The 14,455-nt window shown below is 39.0% G+C and overlaps 1 pseudogene; it reads right to left on the bottom strand.

Moving 5' to 3' along the window:
• Positions 1-6,204: 6,204 nt before the first annotated feature.
• On the bottom strand, positions 6,205-14,109 carry LOC143685990 (recombining binding protein suppressor of hairless-like; annotated as a pseudogene).
• Positions 14,110-14,455: the final 346 nt, after the last annotated feature.

The raw sequence follows: 14,455 nt of genomic DNA, 5'->3' as shown, positions 1-14,455 counted from the left end.
GAAGAAGTCATGTAAATAGACCTGTCCATCTAGTCTCTTCTGACATTTAAATTTGAGCCAACATGCCACTATTGAGCTGAGCTCTGGGGCAGGATTTGAAAGAGAGCATCCATTCAACTTGTTTCAGGTCTGAATAGACAGACTTCCACAGCATTCTTGGGAATATATTTTACAACATTCTTTCCACAGCAGGGTACCACTGTAGCTATCCCAGACCCAATCCATACTCAGCCTTATCGTGGTGTATTTCTTTTTAACATTTGGGAAGATCAGATTTTAAGATTATTTGATAACAGATGTTAAGATTATGACTTTGTATTCCCACAGTCAAATCCCCTGTGTTGTTACACTGCAAGCAGCCAACGACCAGGTGGACGACAGGGGTGGGGCATAAAGCCCAGGTCCCTTCTCATTGGCTTTTCCAGAGGAACTCATAGTTCCTAGAAAATGAAGCTCCTGGGTCTAATTAATGGTCCTCATTCCTCTCCTGCCTCAACTAATTGGATCCTATTTGATCAGCTCGTCTCCACTCGTGATAGCCTCCAATTTACCCTACACACATCTACAAAGGCATATTTTTAAACAAAAATACTACTCTTTACACTTCTGCTTGATAGTCTTTGATGACACATGTCATCCTCCACGTCTTGGTGCGGTGGTGTTCATGGAACCTGAGGGTTTTAGAATCTCCGTGGCAGCTTTATCAAAGGAGCGTGACTCCACTTTTTCTGTTACATCTTTGAGAGTTGGGAAATTGAAGTGCATAATTTCAGAAAATTTCCCAGAAGATTCTAATAATCACAGGTTTTCTCCCTTTCTCTCTCTCTTTTTCTCCTTGTCAGGCCATATTATCTTTCTAAAATTCTCCACCAAATTTGTATACTCATGCCAGACATCAATTCATCCATAAATATATTTCCATCTCCACATTCAAATAATATTGTTCTCAAAATGATAATCAGATCTTTATTAGATATTTTACTATTATTATTTTATTATTATTATTATTAGATACATAATTTCAGATATTGAATAGTGGCCTCTATGTTTCTTATCCACTCAACTGTTGAGTCCTTGAGGAGAAAGAACTGCATCTCCTTCAACTTTGTTATCTCCAGAGCTTGTTCAATAAATATATGTTGAAAATATTAAGAATTATGTATTTTATAAATACGGTAAAACCCAGTCTATAGCAACAGGATTAGGGAAGTCAGTCGATGAGACAAAATGGCAATTTGGGCCACAGTTACAGAAATTTCCACAGAGAGGCAAAGCCATTCTGTTCTATGTTTCCTGAATTTCTTACTGTGAATTTCATGAAGTGATCAGCACTCCCTTTAAAAGTGTCTTATCTCCACTCTGGAGGATTTTATGAAGAATTCCAATTTTATTTTCCTCGAAATAAAAAAAAAGAGTATTAAAGACCAGTGGTAGTTTGTTTAATGGTGTTAAATGTTCCTCCATGCAGGAAGGTTATAAATCCCCAAAAAGTTTTGGAAACTTTGGAACTTAAGCATGGCTGAGTGATACTCTTTGGCCAATGAAATATCAATAAAAGTCTAAATGTCACTCCAGAGCAGAAGCTCTAAGAGTCAACAGATAGTTACCAGGTTCTTTCTCTCTGCCATGACAACATCAATATTCTGACTTAAGACTGTACCAACAGCCTGTGTTCCCAGAAAGAAGTCTAAAATGAGGTTGCATAGTACCCAATCAGAAACTGTTTAAAAAGTTGAAAAAGTGATCAGACTTCAAGTAGAGATATGAAGGAAGCTGATCTGGATAGGACTAAGGTATATCAGAGTTCAGGTAAAGGATGATATCATCTATATTTTAAAACTTCAACTTCTATTTCAGACTAAAGGGAGAGATGTTTATTGGGTGCAAAATTTATATTTTAGGGCGGGCCACGGTGGCTCAGCAGGTAAGAGTACTTGCCTGCCATGCCCAAGGACCCGGGTTCAATTCCCGGTGCCTGCCCATGTAAAAATAAATAAATAAATAAAATAAAAAATTTATATTTTGGCTAGTGCATTTCCTAATTTAACTTATATGGTCAGTTTAGTTGAACACCGTAAATACATGGAATCTTGAATAAGGTGTGAGATCTTGTTGGTTTGTCCAGGTTAGTGTGATTCCCCAATAAATCCCAGAGTAATTTAGACAGTGAATAAAGAAGTATTTGCAAAGTCCCCTTGGGAGAATGGGGGGAAAGGAAGAAATGTTCAACTTCCCCATTTGGAGAATTTCTGATATGTTCACAAGCAGTGGGGACGACCAAATCAGTAGGCTGAGCCCCCGATCTTGGATTCATCCCTATGAAACTTATTCCTGGAAAGGATAAAATAAGTGTACTTAAAATTAGGCCTCAGAGTCATCCCAGAGAACCTCTTTTGTTGTTCAAATGTGGCCTCTCTCTCTAAGCTGACATGGAGATGAACTCACTACCTCCTCCACCCCTCCCCAGTGTGATGCATGACTCCCAGGGGTGTAAATCTCCCTGGCAACATAGGACAGAAATCCCAAGATAGTGAAGACCCAGCATCAAGGGATTGAGAAAACCTCAACGGAAAGAGAGAAGAGAGAAATGACACAAAATACAGTGTCAGTGGCTGAGAGATTTCAAACAGAGTTGAGAGAATAACCTGGAGGTTATTCTTATGCATTATATAGATATCCCTCTTTAGTTTATGGTATATTGGAGTGTCTGGAGGGAAGTACCTGAAACTGTATAGCTGTGTCCCAGTAGCCTAGATTCTTGAAGACAATCATATAAAGATATAACTTTTACAATGTGACTGTGTGATTGTGAAAATCTTGTATCTGATGCTCTTTTTATCCAAGGTATGGACAAATGAGTAAAAAAATGTATATATAAGGAATAGGGGGGACAAGGTGTAAAATGACTTGGGTAGTTGGAAATACTAGTGGTCAATGAGAGTGACAGAGAACTAAGGTGTATGGTCTGTATGTGTTTTTTCTCTTTATTTCTTTTTTCTGGAGTGATACAAATGTTCTAAAAAATGATTGTGGTGATGAATATACAACTATGTGATGATATGAGCCATTGATTGTACACTATGTATAGAATGTATGTGTGGGAAGATTTCTCAATAAAAATATTAAAAAGTAAATAAATAAAATAAAATGAGGCTGCAGCTGACCCATGGTGGATATGTGGAGAGAGAAAGAAGGAAACTTTGTTTCTATAAGCGACTTAGCACAATCTGGTATATTGTGACTGATCCAAGGGTCTTGTGACATTTGGATGCTATAATAGCCATAAGCATCTTAGAGTTCCCCAAGCAGGTATGACAATAAGCTTCTGAAAAGTTCTCAAGTTTTTCTGGGGGAAGGAGAGGGTGACCTTAGGGACACTTAGAAAATTGTATGTACATGTGTGTGTTTGTGTGTATGTGTGTGTGTGCACACGCGTGTAGGAGTTTTGTTGTGACAATGACTAGAGGACCCACTGGCGGGTAGTGTCTGGAAGCTACAGATGCCGTATATCCCACAATGAAAGAGATAGTTCTGCTCAAGAAGAATGCTCTGGTCCAAATGCCAATTGCTCTGATGGAGAAACACCAGCTAAACTGATGAAAAACATACAAATTCAAGAGTTATTTACCCAACAGATTTAGGAAAAGTGCACATGGGGATTTGAACCTTTATTCAAGTAGGTTATGGAATCTATCAGCTTGTCAAAAATATTCTTATGTTCTTGCCAAATGCTTGCTCAGAAGTGATCGTGTTTCTAATATTTTCCACATTCTCAAGCTTCTTCCTTAAACAAATGGTGAGATTTCAAGACTCATCCCCAGACATATAGTTTTGTTTTTACCAGGATTTTAATTGCTACCAATGTAAGTGTAAATTTATTCATTCCCAGTGTTTCCTGTTGTGTGTTCTTCCTGCCCTTTAGAAAATATTGATTTTCTTTTGCTACTTACCTGAGCAGATGTTGGTTATACATCTCCAGGCAGATTTTATAGCTCCTTTCCCCTTTGTTTAACAATACTACACATATTTTGATCTTTCATCATGAGCCAATCCTGCCATTTCATAATCATTCTTGTTGCTGTGCTCTGATTTCTTTCTGTACCTTTTTGTTTTTCTTGAAAGACTTTTTCTAAAGGGAATACATTCAGTCTTCCAGAAGGAACTTTATCATTACATTCAGATGAATCTTTTTCAACCTCCTCTAATAGATCAAGCGTCATGTTTTATCTCTTGGGTGATACCTGACATTGTAAATTCATATGCAAGTTGCTGTTTCCTGTACTTATTTTATTCTTTGGCATTGCTTCTTCATGCTTTGCTCTTTTACAGGTTGCTCCCATGCTTTTTGTTTGATGTGTACATTTCTCACTTGTGCCAGAGCATTGCTGTACGCTTGCTGGCCTCACTGCTTTTAGCAGCACCTCCCAATTTACTATCAACTGTGAATTTCACTGGAATATTTCTACTCCATTCTATTTATTCAATTAGATGTTATATTTAACTTGCACCTTGAGGCTGCTATGTTACATGAAGCAGCCACATGCTGTAGAGGAATTCAAGTATCCAAAACCCTATGAAGTCAGGCCACTAAGATAGCTTGTGCTATCATCACCTTATATCGTCAGTATTGGATCAGGCAGACTGGATAACTTAAAAAAGCAGTTTGTGCTGAACCAAGTAAAAAGATTAAATGAAGGTATCCATGATGAAATTTTAAAGCATTATGTAAATTAAATGATCCAGCGATCTAAGTAACTGGTTTCAAAAGCAACAAAAATCTCTGGGGCCAAACCTATCTCATCTCTCCCTTAAATCTGAATTGATTGTACATATTGTCTTGAAATTATTAGATGCTTTCTGAGTCCTTCATCCCATTTCTTTTGATCAGGGCTGAGAAAGCTGTGTGAATATTAATATTTACTGACTATAGCTTGTGATCACTGTAGCACTTGATAATATTGTATTCCAAGGCTGCTATATCACAGTTGATTATTACTTTGTTTTCTTTCCAATCCTTCATTTAATTTCCATTCCTTAACCCAGTGTTAAATTTCTATTTGAATTCATTTCAGAGTTCATGAGATACTGTATCAAATGTTTTGCTAAAATCCAAATGTATTACATCTCCCACATTGCATTCAACCACTAATCTCATAATTCAATTTAAAAAAAAAAGCAATCAGATTTGTTTGGCATGATTTGTTCTGGGTAAATCCATGCTGCTTATTGCTCAATAGTTCTTAAATGATAAGTAGTGCTCAATGCAAATTCCCTCATCTAACTTCTCATTTTAGCTCAGAAAACACTCTAGTGTTTTTGTTCATAAATTTCCTCCTGATGCCTATAGGTTTCTAGGTTATAAAAACAGATAAGAGCACACTAGCTTTATTACAATGCCATTTTTTTTTTGCTTAATATAACTCCTTTTCCCCATTTATTCATATTTACATTTTCATATTAGATTTATCATATAACATGATCACTTGATTCTTATTTTCTTGTAATACCTTTATGGGAAAGATGCTTAGTGGAGTATATCATTCAGCATTCTTCAGAAAAACTAAACCAACAGGATATGCATATACATATGTATATGTATGTAATGTATATGTATATTCATATGCATATGTGTATGTAAATATCAATAGATTTATTATAGGAATCGGCTCAAGCGATCACGTGGATTGACAAGTCCAAATTCCATAGGGCAGACCACAAGTTAGGAACTCCAGTGAACGTGAAGCTGAATTTACCAGGAGAATCTGGCAGGATGAAGTGGAGGTAGAAATTTTCTATTGTATGTGTGTGGGGGTGGGAGGAGGGTTTTCTAGTATGTTCAACTTTTATTCCAGCCACATTTCTATTTCTTGCCCATTAAAACAAAACCAAACAAAAACCAAACACATAAAAAAAAAAAAGCAGCTGAAAAATCGAGTTCCAATAGAGTTTTTACATTTTGATTATTTTCTTTTTCTTTCTTTTTTGATTTTTTTTTTTTTTTTTGGTTTGTTGTTGTTTGTTTTTTATTGTGGCTTCTGCATTTGAAATCAGCATTTTGGGGTTTTTAAAATAGCATTCACCTGGAATGAAAAGTTTTCCCAAGAAACCACAAAAGACTGTTCATCTTTTTCTTTTCCTTTTTTTTTTCTTGTCAACTTTTTGCAGCACTCAAGTCAGTTTAAGTCCTAGCAAAAAAGATGGTAATTAGGACACCAGTGTTGTTGTAGACAATGTGACACTGGTTGATTTTGTGCTGACATTTGTGTAACTTCCCTTGCTGTTTGTGTTTTATTCATTCAGGGACACTTGGCTTGAATTGGCTGGAAGGATTGCTCTGGCTGCATTGCAGTGTGGCCACATACCTGGTTCTGGTATGTCGGTAAAAGTAAGACTGGTGGAATAAATGATTCTATCATTACAAGCCAAAGTTACTGGAAGGTGAACTGGCTGTCAGACCCATCTCCAACCTTCTCAGAATGCAGAAATGTCTGGGACAACACATAGCATACACTCTCCACATCTGTACATCGTTTCAGCTTCTACATCCCCAAACCACAGTCGTAAATTTGGAGTGAAATTCTGTCCCATAATTCATGCATTGCTACATCCCCACTGCCATTCAACTGAAGACTTTCTATGACAGGCACAGGTATGAGAGGGGCAAGGACAGGACCCATTCTCTTGTAAAATGTTTACTCTGCCTTTTCTGGACTAATGATTGTCCAGGAAATGCCATCGTTTATCATCTCTTTGTTTGGTTCTTTGGGGCATGGAGTAGCCTGAAACTGATTATTCTTTCTTGAGAAAGGCACAAATACATTCTTTCTCTATCCTTAAGGTAAAATGCACATTTATAGAGTTGTGACACAGGATCATCTGCATCCAGTAGTGCAGTCTGCTTATCAGCTTTCCTAACTATCAATTTTGGGAGTGCCATGCCAGTGATGGAACACACACGTTTGACTGTTTGCCCATAATGGATGTAGCCATGACACACTGTGAATTCTTCTCCTTCTGATTCATCATCATCCAAGAGATGGATGTAAAATTCTCCCCACTGCTGGGAACTGGCATGGAAATTACCTCCTTCTACATGCAAGTATCTGGTACTCACTGTCTGGGACCTAAGTCAATTAAACAGAGTCCCCTTTGTTCTTGATGCAATGCACAAGTCAGCATTTTTTGATGACTGCTTCTTTTTGAAAAGTTTGGTCATGACTTTTATCCACTTGCTGAACAACATGCCAATGTCATCACTGTTACCACAGAACATCTTTACAGACTATCTGAAATGATTTCTCTTGTCTGAATCAGATATGCACAATGTTTTGACTGTGCAATAGTTCTTTCCTTCTAAGTTCAGCTGCTGCATTTCTTGATCACTATTTCTTATTCCAATAAATGCACATGGTTGAGGCGGCGCCCACGCCCCGCAGCAGCCGAGCCACCCGCCATCCTTCTCCCCTCTCTTTCTCCGCCGGCCCGCCGCGCGGCGCCCACGCCCCGCAGCAGCCGAGCCGCCCGCCATCCTTCTCCCCTCTCTTTCTCCGCCGGCCCGCCGCGCGGCGCCCACGCCCCGCAGCAGCCGAGCCGCCCGCCATCCTTCTCCCCTCTCTTTCTCCGCCGGCCCGCCGCGCGGCGCCCACGCCCCGCAGCAGCCGAGCCGCCCGCCATCCTTCTCCCCTCTCTTTCCTCCCCCTCCTGCTCCGGCTGCTCTCCAACCACCACGGTGCCCTCTTCCCCCGCCTTCACCGTGCTCCTCCGCCACCAGCCTCGACAGCCTTGCCGCCCTCACCTTTCCTCCTCCAGATCAGCTACTGGGGGAGTGGAGATAATACAGAGCAGCTCCCGGAGCCACGAGGGAGATCAAAGGGACAGCGTACCCCATCCTGGAACGGCTGACTATCTGGGAGAACCAGCTCTGGTGAGATCACCAAGGGGCACGGGCTTTCCTGGGTGGGACGGCAAGCAACCGGAGTCCCTCCCTTCTACCTTCCCGGGCCAGCAGGTAGAATTGGACAGGCGGTCCCCTTAGGCCGCGGCGGCTGGTGCCCCCACCACACGAGGCCCCCCGGAACAACTGAGATAGTTGGGTCGGAAATCCCCAGACTGCGGAGAACAGTGACCGGGGGATCCCTTCCAAACACGTGACTCCCCCGTCGGCTGGGAACAGTGCACTCTCCCGGGCTGCGACAGCTGGCGCCCTCCCGCCACGCTTGGTGCCCCGGGCCGACTGGCTAATTTGGCCAGACGCTCTCCTGTGCTGCGACGGCCGGCGAACCTCCCCGCGTTTGGAACCCCGGGCCGGCTGGCATTCTTCCAAGACGCTTCGGCTGCCGAACCTCCCCTACGGCGAGAGTTTTCCAGAGTTGAGGGACCCACAGCAACTTTCGCTGGTGGAACCCACAGACAGGCGTGTGCCACGAGCGCCACCTACTGGGCAGGATAGGAAGAACAGAACCCAGAGATTGCACAGAAAAATCTTTCAACCTGTGGGGTCGAACACCCGGGGAGATCTGACTAAATGCCCAGACGCCAGCAGAAGATAACGGATCACGCTCAGAAAATTGAACATATGGCCCAGTCAAACGAAGAAACCAATAGTTCAAATGAGATACAGGAGCTGAAACAACTAATGCTGAATATACGAACAGAAATGGAAAACCTCTTCAAAAACGAAATCGATAAATTGAGGGAGGACATGAAGAAGACATGGGCTGAACATAAAGAAGAAATAGAAAAACTGAAAAAACAAATCACAGAACTTATGGAAGTGAAAGATAAAGTAGAAAAGATGGAAAAAACAATGGATACCTACAATGACAGATTTAAAGAAACAGAAGATAGAATTAGTGATTTGGAGGATGAAACATCTGAATTCCAAAAAGAAACAGAAACTATCCGGAAAAGAATGGAAAAATTTGAACAAGGTATCAGGGAACTCAAGGACAATGTGAACCGTACAAATATACGTGTAGTGGGTATCCCAGAAGGAGAAGAGAAAGGAAAAGGAGGAGAAAAACTAATGGAAGAAATTATCACTGAAAATTTCCCAACTCTTATGAAAGACCTAAAATTACAGATCCAAGAAGTGCAGCGCACCCCAAAGAGATTAGACACAAATAGGCGTTCCCCAAGACACTTACTAGTTAGAATGTCAGAGGTCAAAGAGAAAGAGAGGATCTTGAAGGCAGCGAGAGAAAAACAATCCGTCACATACAAGGGAAACCCAATAAGACTATGTGTAGATTTCTCAGCAGAAACCATGGAAGCGAGAAGACAGTGTGATGATATATTTAAGTTACTAAAAGAGAAAAACTGCCAGCCAAGACTCCTATATCCAGCAAAATTGTCCTTCAAAAATGAGGGAGAAATTAAAACATTCTCAGACAAAAAGTCACTAAGAGAATTTGTGACCAAGAGACCAGCTCTGCAAGAAATACTAAAGGAAGCACTAGAGTCAGATACAAAAAGACAGAAGAGAGAGACATGGAGAAAAGTGTAGAAAGAAGGAAAGTCAGATATGATATATATAATACAAAAGGCAAAATGGTAGAGGAAAATATTATCCAAACAGTAATAACTCTAAATGTCAATGGACTGAATTCCCCAATTAAAAGACATAGACTGGCAGAATGGATTAAAAAACAGGATCCTTCTATATGCTGTCTACAGGAAACACATCTTAGACCCAAAGATAAATATAGGTTGAAAGTGAAAGGTTGGGAAAAGATATTTCATGCAAACAACAACCAGAAAAGAGCAGGAGTGGCTATACTAATATCCAACAAATTAGACTTCAAATGTAAAACAGTTAAAAGAGACAAAGAAGGACACTATATACTATTAAAAGAAACAATTAAGCAAGAAGACATAACAATCATAAATATTTACGCACCGAACCAGAATGCCTCAAAATACGTGAGGAATACACTGCAAACACTGAAGAGGGAAATAGACACATATACCATAATAGTTGGAGACTTCAATTCACCACTCTCATCAATGGACAGAACATCTACACAGAGGATCAATAAAGAAATAGAGAACCTGAATATTACTATAAATGAACTTGACTTAACAGACATTTATAGGACATTACATCCCACAACAGCAGGATACACCTTTTTTTCAAGTGCTCATGGATCATTCTCAAAGATAGACCATATGCTGGGTCACAAAGCAAGTCTTAACAAATTTAAAAACATTGAAATCATACACAACACTTTCTCGGATCATAAAGGAATGAAGTTGGAAATCAATAATAGGCGGAGTGCCAGAAAATTCATAAATACATGGAGGCTCAACAACACACTCTTAAACAACAAGTGGGTCAAAGAAGAAATTGCAAGAGAAATTAGTAAATACCTAGAGGCAAATGAAAATGAAGACACAACATATCAAAACTTATGGGACGCAGCAAAGGCAGTGCTAAGAGGGAAATTTATTGCCCTAAATGCCTTTATCAGAAAAGAAGAAAAGGCAAAAATGCAGGAATTAACTGTCCACTTGGAAGAACTGGAGAAAGAACAGCAAACTAATCCCAAAGCAAGCAAAAGGAAAGAAATAACAAAGATTAGAGCAGAAATAAATGAAATTGAAAACATGAAAACAATAGAGAAAATCAATAAGACCAGAAGTTGGTTCTATGAGAAAATCAACAAGATTGATGGGCCCTTAGCAAGATTGACAAAAAGAAGAAGAGAGAGGATGCAAATAAATAAGATTAGAAATGAAAGAGGAGACATAACTACTGACCTCACAGAAATAAAGGAGGTAATAACAGGATACTATGAACAACTTTACGCTAATAAATACAACAATTTAGAAGAAATGGACAGGTTCCTGGAAAGACATGAACAACCAACTTTGACTCAAGAAGAAATAGACGACCTCAACAAACCAATCACAAGTAAAGAGATTGAATTAGTTATTCAAAAGCTCCCTAAAAAGAAAAGTCCAGGACCAGACGGCTTCACATGTGAATTCTATCAAACATTCCAGAAAGAATTAGTACCTACTCTCCTCAAACTCTTCAACATAATCGAAGTGGAGGGAAAACTACCTAATTCATTCTATGAAGCCAACATCACCCTCATACCAAAACCAGGCAGAGACATTACAAAAAAAGAAAACTACAGACCAATCTCTCTAATGAATACAGATGCAAAAATCCTCAATAAAATTCTAGCAAATCATATCCAACAACACATTAAAAGAATTATACATCATGACCAAGTAGGATTCATCCCAGGTATGCAAGGATGGTTCAACATAAGAAAATCAATTAATGTAATACACCATATCAACAAATCAAAGCAGAAAAATCACATGATCATCTCAATTGATGCAGAGAAGACATTTGACAAGATTCAACATCCTTTCCTGCTGAAAACACTTCAAAAGATAGGAATACAAGGGAACTTCCTTAAAATGATAGAGGGAATATATGAAGAACCCACAGCTAATATCATCCTCAATGGGGAAAAATTGAAAAATTTCCCCCTAAGATCAGGAACAAGACAAGGATGTCCACTATCACCACTATTATTCAACATTGTGTTGGAAGTTCTAGCCAGAGCAATTAGGCAAGAAAAAGAAATACAAGGCATCAAAATTGGAAAGGAAGAAGTAAAACTATCACTGTTTGCAGACGATATGATACTATACGTCGAAAACCCGGAAAAATCCACAACAAAATTACTAGAGCTAATAAATGAGTACAGCAAAGTAGCAGGCTACAAGATCAACATTCAAAAATCTGTAGCTTTTCTATACACTAGCAATGAACAAGCTGAGAAGGAAATCAAGAAACGAATCCCATTTACAATCGCAACTAAAAGAATAAAATACCTAGGAATAAATTTAACCAAAGAGACAAAAAACCTATATAAAGAAAACTACAAAAAACTGTTAAAAGAAATCACAGAAGACCTAAATAGATGGAAGGGCATACCGTGTTCATGGATTGGAAGACGAAATATAGTTAAGATGTCAATCCTACCTAAATTGATTTACAGAGTCATTGCAATACCAATCAAAATCCCAACAACTTATTTTTCAGAAATAGAAAAACCAATAAGCAAATTTATTTGGAAGGGCAGGGTACCCCGAATTGCTAAAAGCATCTTGAGGAAAAAAAAACGAAGCTGGAGGTCTCGCGCTGCCTGACTTTAAGGCATATTATGAAGCCACAGTGGTCAAAACAGCATGGTATTGGCATAAAGATAGATATATCGACCAATGGAATCGAATAGAGTGCTCAGATATAGACCCTCTCATCTATGGACATCTGATCTTTGATAAGGCAGTCAAGCCAACTCACCTGGGACAGAACAGTTTCTTCAATAAATGGTGCCTAGAAAACTGGATATCCATATGCAAAAGAATGAAAGAAGACCCATCTCTCACACCCTATACAAAAATTAACTCAAAATGGATCAAAGATCTAAACATTAGGTCTAAGACCATAAAACAGTTAGAGGAAAATGTTGGGAGATATCTTATGGATCTTACAACTGGAGGTGGTTTTATGGACCTTAAACCTAAAGCAAGAACACTGAAGAAGGAAGTAAATAAATGGGAGCTCCTCAAAATTAAACACTTTTGTGCATCAGAGAACTTCATCAAGAAAGTAGAAAGACAACCTACACAATGGGAGACAATATTTGGAAACGACATATCAGATAAAGGTCTAGTATCCAGAATTTATAAAGAGATTATTCAACTTAACAACAAAAAGACAGCCAACCCAATTACAAAATGGGAAAAAGACTTAAACAGACACCTACCAGAAGAAGAAATACGGATGGCCAAGAGGCACATGAAGAGATGCTCAATGGCCCTGGCCATTAGAGAAATGCAAATCAAAACCACAATGAGATATCATCTCACACCCACCAGAATGGCCATTATCAACAAAACAGAAAATGACAAGTGCTGGAGAGGATGCGGAGAAAGAGGCACACTTATCCACTGTTGGTGGGAATGTCAAAGGGTGCAACCACTGTGGAAGGCAGTTTGGCGGTTCCTCAAAAAGCTGAATATAGAATTGCCATACGACCCAGCAATACCATTGCTAGGTATCTACTCAAAGGACTTAAGGGCAAAGACACAAACGGACATTGCACACCAATGTTTATAGCAGCGTTATTTACAATTGCAAAGAGATGGAAACAGCCAAAATCTCCATCAACAGAAGAGTGGCTTAACAAACTGTGATATATACATACGATGGAATATTATGCAGCTTTAAGACAAGATAAACTTATGAACCATGTAATAACATGGATGGACCTAGAGAATATTATGCTGAGTGAATCCAGCCAAAAACTAAAGGACAAATACTGTATGGTCCCACTGATGTGAACGGACATTCGAGAATAAACTTGAAATATGTCATTGGTAACAGAGTTCAGCAGGAGTTAGAAACAGGGTAAGACAATGGGTAATTGAAGCTGAAGGGATACAGACTGTCCAACAGGACTAGATACAAAAACTCAAAAATGGACAGCACAATAATACCTAATTGTAAAGTAATCATGTTAAAATACTGAATGAAGCTGCATCTGAGCTATAGGGTTTTTTTTGTTTTTGTTTGCTTGTTGGTTTGTTTGTTGTTGTTGTTTTTTACTATTACTACTACTTTTATTTCTTTTCTTTATATTAACATTTTATATTTTTTTCTGTTTTCTTGCTAGTTCCTCTAAACCGTTGCAAATGTACTAAGAAACAATGATCATGCATCTATGTGATGATGTTAAGAATTACTGAGTGCATAGGTATGATTTCTAAATGTTGTGTTAATTTCCTTTTTTTTTTCTTTCCGTTAATAAAAAAAAAAATGCACATGGTTGAGACTTTTGTTCCGAACAACCATTGTGTTCCATTTAATCTTTATTTTTCTTCCATCCACTGCCCATAAGATACACACACGGAGGAGGGCAATTAAAAAAACCTTTTTTTCATTTCCATATGACTTCTGTGCAACTTTGCATGAAGAATTAGTACTGTCTGATCCCCTCACTCTTTTAAATAATTTCACATTGCTTCCCTAGTGAGTCGTTTAGGTGGAGGCCATTCACCAAATGTCCTTTTAATCTGCACCATGTTACTTCAGGAACATGTTATGGTAAACCACAGTTTGGAACACTTCAATGCACCTCAGAACACCTCAGCCAGTGTATCTTTATCATTCTCCTTTCCTTTTGAGATCATAATGGCTCCGGAGAACTATAATGCTTCCATTTCAATGATAGTCTTATAATTTCAATGACCTGACACAACAGGGACCATCTTCCAGAAATTCTCTCTTGACTTCTGAAATTCTTAGTTTTGACTTTTAGACCTCCAGTTGATTGAATGGGGAGATGCCTCTCATTTCTAAAGGCACTCTGCTTTATTGTTTGCAGTTGTAATCAGCTGCAGATGCAGTCAACTAATGACTTAAATCCAC

This window comes from Tamandua tetradactyla, chromosome 1 (genome assembly GCF_023851605.1).
Source record: "Tamandua tetradactyla isolate mTamTet1 chromosome 1, mTamTet1.pri, whole genome shotgun sequence".
Lineage (NCBI taxonomy): Eukaryota > Metazoa > Chordata > Mammalia > Pilosa > Myrmecophagidae > Tamandua > Tamandua tetradactyla.
Note: the sequence above shows the minus strand (reverse complement) of the source record. Positions and strands in the feature narration are given on the sequence as shown.